The 12,928-nt window shown below is 41.4% G+C and overlaps 1 non-coding gene across 1 annotated transcript; it reads right to left on the minus strand.

Annotated features, from left to right (window-relative positions):
* Positions 1-847: 847 nt before the first annotated feature.
* On the minus strand, positions 848-953 carry LOC118485201. Its single transcript, XR_004875506.1, has one exon. It is a non-coding gene; the product is annotated as a small nucleolar RNA R71 (small nucleolar RNA).
* Positions 954-12,928: the final 11,975 nt, after the last annotated feature.

The following is a 12,928-nucleotide window of genomic DNA, read 5'->3' on the forward strand; positions in this document are numbered from 1 at the left end:
CCATCATATTCGAGCCATACTATGGCACCAATTTCGTCTATTGTCCATGCTACACCGTATCGACCACCAAATCAATCGGGTTTCCAATACTCGACTATTCCATTTGGGCAATCATCGGGAATTCAAGGAGATGGGTATGATGAAGGTTATGAGGAATTTGAAGGTTTTGATGAAGAAGGATACGGTTATGGGGGTGATGGAGAGCAAGGGGAGTACGGTTATACACAAGGCCAAGTACAAGTGATTCCAAATGTTGGTGGGGTTCAACAACAACTCATACCTCAACATATTAGGCCAAGGCCACAAGGGCCGCAAATGCAACGTCCGGTTCCTTTGCAACAAGTTCGACCACAACAGGTGCAACCGCAAATTCAAAGGCCAATTCAACAACCAATGGTACCACAAGGGCCCATGCAAAGGCCAATGGGTCAAGTTCGTCCAAGAGGTCGATTTGGTGTGCCAAGGAGGCATCTTAGGGAAAATGCAAGGGGAATTGAAGCACATTTTAGACCGGTGATAACGCACAATCCTTCACCGGTGGTTATTCCTCATAACAACCAAGGGAGAACTTTTGAAGTAAGAACCAATTCGTTACAAAGTTTGCCGAAATATAAGGGGCTAGCAACGGAGGAGCCTTATTTCCATTTGGAGGCCTATGACTCAATTTGCAATACTCTTGGGAGTCAAGGTTTTTCGGCCGATGATATCAAGTTGGTACTATTTCAATTTTCTTTGGAGGACAAGGCAAAGAAGTGGTTCTACACTTTGCCTTCGGCATCTATTTATACTTGGGCGGAGATGCAACAAACATTCTTAGACGAATTCTATACCGCCCAAAAGACCAATGATGCGAGAAAAGGGTTGAGGAGCTTTCAACAACAACAAGGCGAAATGTTCCATGAAGCATTCGAGCGTTTGAACATGATGATTAAAAATTGTCCACATCATGGGATTGAGCTTTGGGAGTTAATGAACGCTTTTCATGAAGGGTTGTGTGCCGAAGATGCACGAGATTTGATGTCCATTACAAATGGGACATTTGGCACAAACTATGAGCATGAGGATTGGGAATTTTTGGAACAAATGGCGATCACCTCAAAGAGAAAGGCTCAAGCTTCAAGGAGAGCACGACCGGCCGTTACCCGAACACAAGTGCATGCGGTTGATGATGGTAACATACAAACTTCTAATAAAATTTATGATGTTTGTGCATTGTGTAATGAAATAGGTCATGCGGCGGAAAATTGCCAAGGAATGGTGGAAGGGCAATTTGAAGAAGTTCATGCCATTCAAGGTCAAGGAGGGGGTGGTAGAAATTACAATATGAATTCTAACACTTATCACCCCGGGTTGAGAAACCATCCGAATTTTCGTTATGGGAACCCTTCGAATCAATCAAACCCGAACTTTCAAGGTAGCCAAGGGAATTATGGTTCGCGCCAACCTTACAATAATTAAGGTGGATATAGAGGTGGGAACAACCAAGGATACCAAAGGCAATACCAAGCGGGTCAAGAACAAGGGGGGTCTTCGGGTGGAAATGAAATGATGGAAATGTTGAAGAGTATGCAAGCGGAGATGCAAAAGAGGAACCAAATGGATGACGCACGCATACAAAAGGATGAGGCGCGAGACAAAGCAATCCAAACTTTGACCACTCAAATGGGTCAACTTGCAACCGAAGTGTCCGAATTGAAGAAGGGTAAAGGTCAATTACCAAGCGACACTAAGGTAAATCCATCCCACGGTACGTCAAGAGGTAACAATGTTAATATTCATCATGTGAGTGTTTTGAGAAGTGGGAAAGAGTATAAAACCAATCCTTCACCGGATTTGGTTGAAGGGGTGGTTGAGGATATAACGGGTCAAGAAAGTGAGGAAGAAAACGAACCACCCATTGTTTCTTCTAAAAAACCCAATTTTGAAAAACCCGAAATTATTAAAGAAAAAGAAAAAGTAAATGAGGGTGAGGGGTCTAGTGAAGTACCGTTTCCTTCGGCTTTATTAGACCCGGGTAGAAAAAATTTTATTTCAAAACGGGGTCCTCAAAAAGAGGAAATGTGGGAGGTCTTCAAACAGGTTAAAATTAATCTTCCTTTACTTGAAGCTATTAAACAGGTACCCGCTTACGCCAAATTTCTAAAGGAATTGTGTACTCAAAAGAGGCAACAAAAAGTGCCTAAATTGGTAGATTTGACGGAGCGGGTAAGTGCGGTATTGAAAGGAGACCTTCCTCCTAAGTTACAAGATCCGGGAACGCCCTTAATAAATATTCAAGTTGGAAATTTTCAAACCACAAGGGCGTTATTGGATCTTGGAGCCGGAGTAAGTATCCTACCGGGGGGGTTATATGACCAATACGATTTTGGTCCATTGAAGCGGGTTGAGACAACGGTTGTATTAGCCGACTTGTCTCATAAACTTCCCCGGGGTATCGTACGGGATGTTATAGTTAAAGTTGATGAATTTTATTATCCCGTTGATTTCCTTGTGCTAGATTACTCATCCGCGGACCCAATTCAACAACAAAATGTTATTTTGGGTCGGCCATTTTTGAACACCGCACACGCTATTATTGATTGTCGTTATGGTACAGTTGACATGACATTCGGTAATAGAAAAATGAGGTTGAATGTTTTTACTAACGGTACTAATGTGTATGGTGATGAGTGTTTCTTAGCAGATTTTATAGATGGTTATGACCCGAAGGTGTTCGAAGAAGAAATTTTGGGTTCTTGTGTTTGTGATATGTCTTTGCAGGTTCACACATGCGAGTTAGAGGTTGAGGAGAAAGAACAAGAAGCTCTTGCGGTGAAGGAAGGAAGTCCACCATGGACTTACCAAACGGATACTCTACCGGTGGAAATTGATTCGGGCACAAAGCCTTCTTTGGAAAGTCCACCAAGTGTAGAGTTGAAGGAGCTACCAAAGCACCTAAAGTATGCATTTTTGGGGGAGAATGATACCTTACCGGTAATCATTGCTTCCAACTTGGAGGTAGCTCAAGAGGAAGAATTGATGCGGGTGTTGAAGGCTCATAAGGCAGCGATTGGGTGGACGATAGCCGATTTAAAAGGTATTAGTCCATCCATTGTGATGCACAAGATTATTACAAGTGAGGATGCAAAGCCGACCCGTGAAACACAAAGAAGGTTAAATCCGAATTTGAGAGAGGTGGTGAAGAAAGAAGTCATCAAGTGGTTGGATGCGGGGATCATTTACCCCATTTCGGATAGTGCATGGGTAAGTCCGACACAGGTAGTGCCTAAAAAATCCGGCATCCAAGTAGTGAAAGATGAACAAGGTGAGCAAATCGCCACCCGCCCGGTAACCGGGTGGCGAGTGTGTATTGATTATCGGAAATTAAACGCGGCTACCTCAAAAGACCATTTCCCGTTACCCTTCATTGACCAAATAATTGAGAAACTTTCCGGTCAAAAATATTATTGTTTTTTGGATGGGTATTCGGGATATAACCAAATTGCTATTCACCCGGACGACCAACACAAAACCACGTTTACATGTCCATATGGTACATTTGCTTTTCGGCGAATGCCATTTGGATTATGTAACGCCCCCGCCACGTTCCAAAGATGTATGATGAGTATATTTTCGGACATGGTCGGGGAGTCTCTTGAAGTGTTTATGGATGATTTTTCCATTTTTGGTCCAAGTTTTGACTCTTGTCTTAATGAATTAGAAAAAGTTTTAAAAAGGTGCGTTGAGACAAACTTGGTACTAAGTTGGGAAAAGAGCCATTTTATGGTTCAAGAGGGTATTGTTTTGGGGCATGTCATTTCGGACCGGGGAATGGAGGTAGATAAAGCAAAAATTCGGGTAATTTCATCTTTACCTCCACCAAAGAATGTTAAGGGGGTGAGATCTTTTTTGGGACATGCGGGATTTTATCGAAGGTTTATTAAAGGTTTTAGTGTAATTACAAAACCTTTATGTAACTTGTTATTAAAAGATGTTCCTTTTGATTTTACTGACGAATGTTTGCAAGCGTTTCATGTTTTGAAGGAACAGTTGGTGAAGGCTCCCATTTTGCAACCACCGGATTGGTCAAAGCCGTTCGAGATTATGTGTGATGCTAGTGACACGACCATTGGAGCGGTTTTGGGTCAAAGGGTTGATAAGAAGCCGGTGGTGATATACTATGCAAGCAAAACTTTGTCCGAGGCGCAACTCAACTACACCACAACCGAAAAAGAATTATTAGCGGTGGTGTATGCCTTGGACAAGTTTAGATCTTACATTTGGGGGAGCAAGGTGATAGTGTATTCGGATCATAGCGCGGTCCGATATTTGATGGAAAAGAAGGATGCGAAGCCCCGGTTGATTCGTTGGGTGCTTTTGCTACAAGAATTCGATCTTGAGATTCGGGACAAAAAGGGATGTGAAAATGTTGTTGCGGATCATTTGTCCCGAATCCCGTTAGAAGGTGTCGATGACCCAAGTGAAATCAATGAACGGTTCCCTGATGAAGACTTGTTGGCCGTCTCCACTTATGTTGCACCTTGGTATGCCCATTATGTCAATTATTTGGCTAAGGGTGCAATTCCAAGTCATTGGACTAGGAAAAGACGACAACAATTTCTTAGTCAAGTGAAGCAATATATATGGGATGAACCCGATTTGTTCAAAATCGGAGCCGATCAAATGATACGAAGATGTGTTCCCGAAACGGAAGTTTTAGAGATCTTGATTCATGCTCATTCATCGGCGTGTGGTGGGCATTTTAGTGGGAACAAGACGGGTTATCGGGTGTTATCTAGTGGGTTTTATTGGCCCACGATTTTCAAGGATTCTTGTGAGTATGCCCGGAATTGCATCAATTGTCAAAGAATGGGAAGTATTTCGAAACGTGATGAAATGCCGTTAAACCCGATTTTGGTAGTAGAAGTATTTGATGTTTGGGGAATTGACTTCATGGGTCCTTTCCCAAACTCAAATGGGTTTTTATACATTTTAGTGGCGGTCGATTACGTGTCGAAATGGATTGAAGCTATTGCCACAAGGACCAATGATCACTCCGTTGTATGTAAGTTTGTGCAATCTAACATTTTTGCTCGTTTTGGTGTGCCTAGGGTGATAATAAGTGATGGTGGGTCGCATTTCAAGAATTTCAATTTTGGAAAGTTGCTCAAGAGATACAATGTGAACCACCGCATTGCCACACCCTACCACCCGCAAACGAGTGGTCAAGTGGAAGTATCTAACCGGCAAATTAAAGAGATTTTAATGAAGACGGTGAGAACGGATCGGAAGGATTGGTCAAGCAAGCTTGACGATGCATTGTGGGCCTATCGAACGGCTTACAAAACTCCACTTGATACCACTCCTTATCGGATGGTTTATGGGAAAGGATGCCATTTGCCTATGGAGTTGGCACACCGGGCGTATTGGGCAATTAAGACGGTAAATGCAAATTACGATGAAGCGGGTCGGGCGAGAAAGCTTCAATTGAATGAAATAGAGGAAATAAGGGATCAAGCCTACGAATGTGCATCCGCGTACAAAGACAAACTTAAAAAAGTTCATGATGCGAAGATCAAGAAAAAGAACTTTGAAGTGGGTCAGAAGGTGTGGCTGTATAATTCAAGGTTGAAATTGTTTGCGGGGAAATTAAAAAGCAAGTGGATGGGTCCTTACGTTGTCCGAAGAGTGGGAAGGTTCGGAGATGTTGATATTCAAGACGAACGAACAAACAAGCAACAAACGGTTAATGGGCATCGCCTCAAACCGTACTTGGAAGGGAATGATATCAACAATCTTGAGCTAGATAAAGTGGGCTACATTTTACGCCCAGTGGATGATGAGGAAACGTGAAAGAGGCCCAGGTTTGGTATTTGTAAATATTTAGGATAGTTTATTTTATTTCAAATAAGTCTCGTTCAAACCGGTGTTTGAAACAAGTGTGGGGAAATTTTCACGAATTTCCCGAACATAGTGTTGAGGACAACACGGGTTTTTAACGGGGGGTAGGGTAAAATTTATGTTTTTCTTAAAAATTATAAAAACTCATAAACAAAAAAAAACAAAAAAAATATATATATATTTATGCAGGCTTGTGTTGGCCCCCCTATGCCCAGTACCCGCCGTAAGCTACGGTGGGGGGGGGCGTAGCTTACGGCGGCCATTCAACAATTAGAGCCATACGCCAAGTGTCCCCTGTCTTACGGCGAAACATTTTTACCTAGATGTCACCGTATGCTACGGCACAGAGCCGTAGCTTACGGCGCCGAGCAGCTTTGTGGGTCTTGTTTGTCGTCGTTTATGTATATAAAAAAAAAAAAAATTATAAAATCCGAAAATTTATTAATAATAATAATAAAACAATTATCTAAAAAAACCCCAACCATACACTTCTCCCATTAATCCCCAACCACATTTTCTTTCCTTCTTCTACTTCTTTCTATCAAGAACCCTAAAACTCCATAACCACAAACCTTTACATTTTCATAACTTTCTCAAAACAAGTCCGATTTCGGTGATTCTTGGGTCCATTTTGGGTGGAATTTCACAAGGAATTCAGATTTAGTATTGAATCTTGAAGATTCCTTAGTTTTCTGGGTCGAATTTCAAACCCTAGGTGCCGAAAATTTGGGTCTTTTTGTGGGTTTTTGTGTGAACTTCAAGCTTTAGTGATTCTCATCTTCTACAACACCAAGGTATGCAATTTTTGTTCATTCTTTGAAGTACATTGAGGTTTGTAAGTTTCCATCATGTTTTTACTTACACACTTGCTTGTATGAGATAGATGATAGAACTTTGTAAACCATTGATTGTTATTAGTATAAATGTGTTGATGTTTTATGAAACTTTGTTGGAAAAATTCTGATTTTAGGGGACATCATGCCAAAATTTTGTTTGCAAAAATAAAAATTTTGGGTTTTTGCACATTTATACCTATAACATGAAGCAAGTGTGGGGAAGATGGGATAAAAATAACTAACTTGAATTGTTTGCTTTGTTTTTGAATGTGTGTAGGTATGGCTTCTAGGAAAGGAAAGGGGGTTGCAAGTTCTTCCCAAGGGGATGCGGTACAACAAAAAAGGAGGAGATTGGCTCGGATTGGTGACCCGGACTCGGAGGAGGATGCACCGCCAAGGGGGCCAAAGCCGGATTGGACAGCCGGCTCATTGTTAGACCAACCCGCGGAATGGAGAGCGGATTTATTTCACGAACAAATGAACAAGCTCAAACAAAGGGGAGAAGCTTTTATTTGTGAAAAAGAAATCCGGGAGGCTGATTTTGCCCCATTCGGGATCATAGCAAAGTTTAACGCGTTGGGTTGGGGAGCGGTCACAAAGTGTTATGATGGCGAGAAGAAGAAAATGTATGACACGCAGATTCAAGAGTGGGTGGCATCACTTGAATGTCCCCCATTCAAGGCTCCAAATAAGATGCGGTTGGTTGGAAAGTGTAATGGTGTGAAGGTAGAGATGTCATATGACTCTTTGCGCCGGGTAGCAAAGTTTGATGATGGGCCGGCCAATGAGTACATCTACCCAAGTCTTAAGGATCTTTACCACGAGCCCGCTAAACATCCACAATGGCAAAACATGCTTGACTACCTCTTTCTTCCGGGCACAACACATGGGAAATTATATAGAAGAAATTTAAGAATGGAGGCGAAGTTGTTATTGACGTTGTGCATGTACAATGTCATGCCAAGGCGAGGTGACAAGATGGAGGTACGGTTTCAAGAAGTGCCAATCTTGTATATGATGATGCGTGGGTCACCCAAGGTTCCTTTCCGATTTTTGGTACTAAACAACATTTGGTTGAGCAAGAATAGTAGGGAGAAGAAGATTATACCTCATTGCCAGTTGATTACGGCATTGCTCAAGAAGTACGGGGCAATCAAAGGAGATGAAAAAGGGTCCTACAAGAGGTTTAGACCATTCGACCTTAATAATCTTGGGTCGGATTGGACCTACACAGAATCGGAAAGGTTTCATAAATTGAAGACGGATGGTAGAAGGTGGAGAGCCTTAAAAGTGGATGCAAGACCGTTGAGACCGGGAGAGGAAGAGGAACCCGAATCAATGGATGAGGAAGTGAGTGGGGATGATGATTATCGTGAAGACACTTTCACGATAGATGTCCAAGGAGGAGATGTCGGTCACACGGGGGTTCAAGGAGCCGGTGTACAATCTGGATATGTGGGAAGTGCGTTTGACTATGCACAACAAGCTTACGACCCGTATTGGGCCCACTCGGGGGATATGGGTCAAATCATTCAACAAAGGCGGCCACCCACATTCGGCAATTGGAGTGAACCAAACCAAGTGTTATTTGATCAACAAACTTTTTTGGGTGCTAGTGCGGAAAGGGCTATCAAAAGAAGCTATGATAGGAATGAGCAAATGAACCGTGCTCATAGATATGCCCATGAAGAAGAGATGAATAACCGTTACTTGGATGATCGACAAAGGCGCATGCATGATCAATGGCATGCGGGGCAACCGGTTGTGGGAGATCCACCCGTTGTGGATTACACCACACTTCCACCATATGATGGTAGTGTGTCATACCCCACCCCGCCATTGCATCATTCTCAATGGGTGGACCCGCATGCCATGAGTTATCAACAAGCAAATCCAAGCAGTGATCAAGGAAGCAGTAGTAGCGGTGGAGCATTTGGTTTTGGTGAGTGGACGGATATGATGACGTCCATCTTTGGGCCTCCACAGCCGAAGTATTACTAGCCAGGTCGTATTTCGCTCCTTTGTACATTTTTGTATATATGTCTATGTGTTTATGTTTATGTTGCGGTTGGGAGGTTGGGTGGTGTTTGTGTTAATATGTTGATGGGTTGTGAGAGTTGGTGGTGTTTTTAAAAAAAAAAAAAAAAAAAAAAAAAAAAAAAAATTGGGTTTGAGAATATAAGCCATTGGGGATGTTTTTGTTGAAAGCGATCTTTCCCTCAAAACCATACATTGGGACAATGTATCCCAAGTGTGGGGATGGGGGAAATTTTTGAGAAATTCAAAAATTTTTGCAAATCCAAGCGAAAGTGTAAAATTTTGAACACTTGATATTGTTCCAGTTGACACACCGACACCCATTTCAAATCTTTTCTTGGTGAGAATTGAGCCACGTATGATTGTTAGTGATATTTCATTGTTTGAGTGGCGTTGTGTGATTGTGTGTTAATAGAACTTGTGTGTGAATACTTGTTAAATCTTAGAGTCAACATGCTTTTGAAGATGATAGGGGACTTCTAGGATGCCTCGTCTAGGTGAGTGCGAGTGTGGGATTTGGGGGGTTGGACCTCATTAATTATATATATGAGCATGGTTGCGAGAGGGGCGGGGGTTTGGACATTTAGTTGCCCATTTTGTGCTTAAAGCCTATCATTTGTTACCCCCTAGTTAGTTACCCAAAAAAAAATTTACCCGATTTGACCCGGTCTTATAGTATTAGTGGTTGTTTAGTAATTTGTGATTTAGTTGTTTGAAAAAAAAAAAAAAAAAGAGAAAAAGCAATGAAAATATGAAAATATAAAAAAAAAAAAAAGTGATGTTTAGTTGTCTTGTATATAGTAGTTAAGTTTGATAGTTGTTCGTTTGTTTCATCGTGTAATAAAAGACCGGGTTAAATCCTTCGCTACCACATATATATTCCTTTTCCTACCCTTGCACCTAGCCCTGTTACAACCCGTAAGTTTCCTTGATTTAAAAGCATGCTAGACATTTGTTAGGAGGCAACTTGATTTTCATACAAGCTTATTGTCGCACACACACATATACGCATTGAGTGGTTTAGCATAACTTGCTAATTTTTCTTGTCACCGAGAGTTTGTGAGGGGTGTGTCTTGTGGTTTGATAAAAAGCTAGTAAAAGGATGGCACTTTGGTTTGGTTTGCATGATTGGTCGCTTATGGTTAAAAACAGTTTTTGAAGTGGTTGCTTGGGACAAGCAACGGGTAAGTGTGGGGATGTGACGGGTGGTCCGTAGGACAACCCTTAAAAGGCTTAACATAACGCACATTCTACATTTTATCCGGTTATTTGTGTGAATAAGGTAATCACAAGATGATGTTGATGCAGGTGTTAAAGTGTGCAAAATGCGGGTTTAAGGAAGCTTGAAGGATGCTAGAGGCTGGCGTGATCGAGATGTGTGGAAACCAAGGGGAATGAAGGAAATAGGAGCATAAGATCACTCAGAGCCGTAAGCTACGCCACCAGGCCGTAGCTTACGGCACCTATAACATGCCAAAAATTAGTGCCGTAAGACAGGAGCACAGGGGCGTAAAGAATTGATGCTCACCGTAAGCTACGGCGGCTGGCCGTACCTTACGGTGCCATGTTGACTATTTCAATGAGCTGGGTGCCGTAAGCTACGGCAGGCGGCGTAGCTTACGGCGCCGACTGTGCCAAAATCGTAACTCCCGCATTTAAAGTACATTTTATGGTGAATTATGATGTCTCATCATGGGTTTTCGGTTACTATTTGAGGAAAACGAGTGGGGGACTATTTGAAGGCACTTGGAAGCTAAGAAACACATCTTTTGCATAATCTTTTCACTAGAATCATTTGGGGAACAATCTTGGCACTAAATTCTGGTCTTGTCTTTGTTGGTGGAACTTGTGAACAATTGTTTTATTTCTATTTTGTCATGATGTGTGTTAAAGCCATGAGTGGCTAGGTACTTTAATGACTATTTTGTGGTGAAGGTTTGTTTAGACTTTTGTGTTCTTATTTGCATTTCTAGAATATCAATCTCTTTTCATTTAAATTGATTGTTATGGTGTGTAATCGATTGTTAGTAACAGGTTGATTCTTATTTTAAACTAATTAGAAACCATACGTTCTTGGTGCCGTTGGCAATCGGGATATCATGGGTATAGTTAGGTTTGGGTAAGGGTTGATTGATCATCGGGTGATAACCTCACGTTCTCGGAATCTGAGTACTTCGTCCCCTTTCATCACTGCAATTGTTTATGCATGAACTATGTCTATGTAGTTCTTTCTAGTTAAATGATTAACACAAAAGTTGAAGCAAACCGGATACACAAGATAGTCGTTTATTTCTCAATTGTTTACAACTTCAAGTTTCATTTCGCAAATTAGTTAATTAATCTTAGTTTTTTAAAACCAATCAAATCCAAACAACTCGTGAATTTTATTTTTCTTGCAATTAGTTTAATTTAGTTAACCTAGAGAAGCATCGCAAATAGCACATTTTCCACAAACTCCCTGTGTTCGATACCCACTTGCCACTATTTACATAGTTGTTATTGGGATTAAATTTGCGTGACCACGACATCACGTCAAATTTTGGAAGAACTAAAGGAATGCCAACATATCGCAAGGGGGAGTCTGTAAAAGATGTGAAAGAGAAGAGAAAGTGAAGCCCAGAGGCTGATCAAGGCTGAAGTTTGTCAAGACTCGACACAGTCAGACTCGTCAACATCTGAGGGGGAGTCTGTTGGTGCATGCATCTGTCGACTTCATCTTATATCGAGTCTTAGACTACATTGTATAGATCAGGGCACGTTTTACGAGAAAACAACATGTTTAGAGTGTTGAAAAGTCTGATTTCGCTCCTAGGTCTAATTCCGCTCCTAATGTAATTTGACTGATTTCGGGCGGAATCACAAGTGTCTGATTCCGCTCCAACTGACATGGTGTTGTTTCGGGCGAAATCAGAGCACTATATATAGTGTCTCAGGAGCGAAATCAGGGATCCAGTCCTTGTATTCCATACTGAAGTGCTGCCGGTGTGAGGTTTGAATGTAATCAACGTCAGATCAATACAATCAGTGTTTTAAGTGAAGATTTAGATGTTTCTACCTTTGTTTCTTGTTTTCCACACCTGAAACAGAGTAAAACTCCTCTGAACGACTCATTTGGGTCAGTCACACGATCCTACAGAACACCCTGTTGCTCATGTACACACACAAAATGGCTTAGCTGAATCATTGATCAAACATTTACAGCTAATCGCTAGACCATTAATAATGAGAACAAAACTTCCTGCGTCGGTTTCGGGCCATGCAATTTGACATGCTGGATCACTGATTCGTGTGAGACCAAGTGCAAATCATAAGTACTCCCAACTACAACTTGTTTCTGGCCATGAGCCAGACATTTCCCACCTTAAAATTTTTGGGTGTGCAGTGTATGTTCCTATTGCACCACCACAACGCACAAAAATGGGACCTCAAAGAAGGTTGGGAATGTATGTTGGATATGAAACAGCCCCCATCATACGATACCTTGAACCTTTAACAGGTGACGTATTTAAAGTACATTTTGATGATTGCCGTTTTAACGAGGCAATGTTCCCAGCATTAGGGGGAAAAATAAAAAAAAAGAGAAAATGAAGTCTCATGGTGTGTGCCTTCATTGTCTCATCTTGATCCAAGAACAAAACAATGTGAGACAGAGGTTCAATAGATAATACATTTGCAAGACATTGCAAATCAATTGCCTGATGCTAATGCTCCAGCTCGAGTTGAGATCCCAAGTAAGGCAATAGATAATAAGATAGCACATGAATCTCAAAAACGTTTGAAACGTGGAAGGCCATTCGGTTCAAAAGATAAGAATCCTCGAAAAAGAAAAGCGCTTGTAAAGGAAATTGATCACAAAGAGAATGATCTTGATAAAACACAAAATACCAAAACCTCTCATGAGGAAGATGTTGATGATGCTACCAAAGAGATATCAATCAACTATGGTCATACACATGTCATATGGAACCGATATGAAATGGAAAATGTTGATGAGATATTTTCTTATTCTATAGCAAGTGACATCATGGGTGGAGATGATGATCCTGAACCAAAATCTGTCAATGATTGTCAAAATAGACATGACTGGGATAAATGGAAAGGCGCTATGCAAGATGAATTAGATTCACTCAACAAACGAAAGGTTTTTGGGTCTATTGTTGTTACACCTAAGGTTG

The sequence above is a fragment of the Helianthus annuus genome, chromosome 12 (genome assembly GCF_002127325.2).
Source record: "Helianthus annuus cultivar XRQ/B chromosome 12, HanXRQr2.0-SUNRISE, whole genome shotgun sequence".
Lineage (NCBI taxonomy): Eukaryota > Viridiplantae > Streptophyta > Magnoliopsida > Asterales > Asteraceae > Helianthus > Helianthus annuus.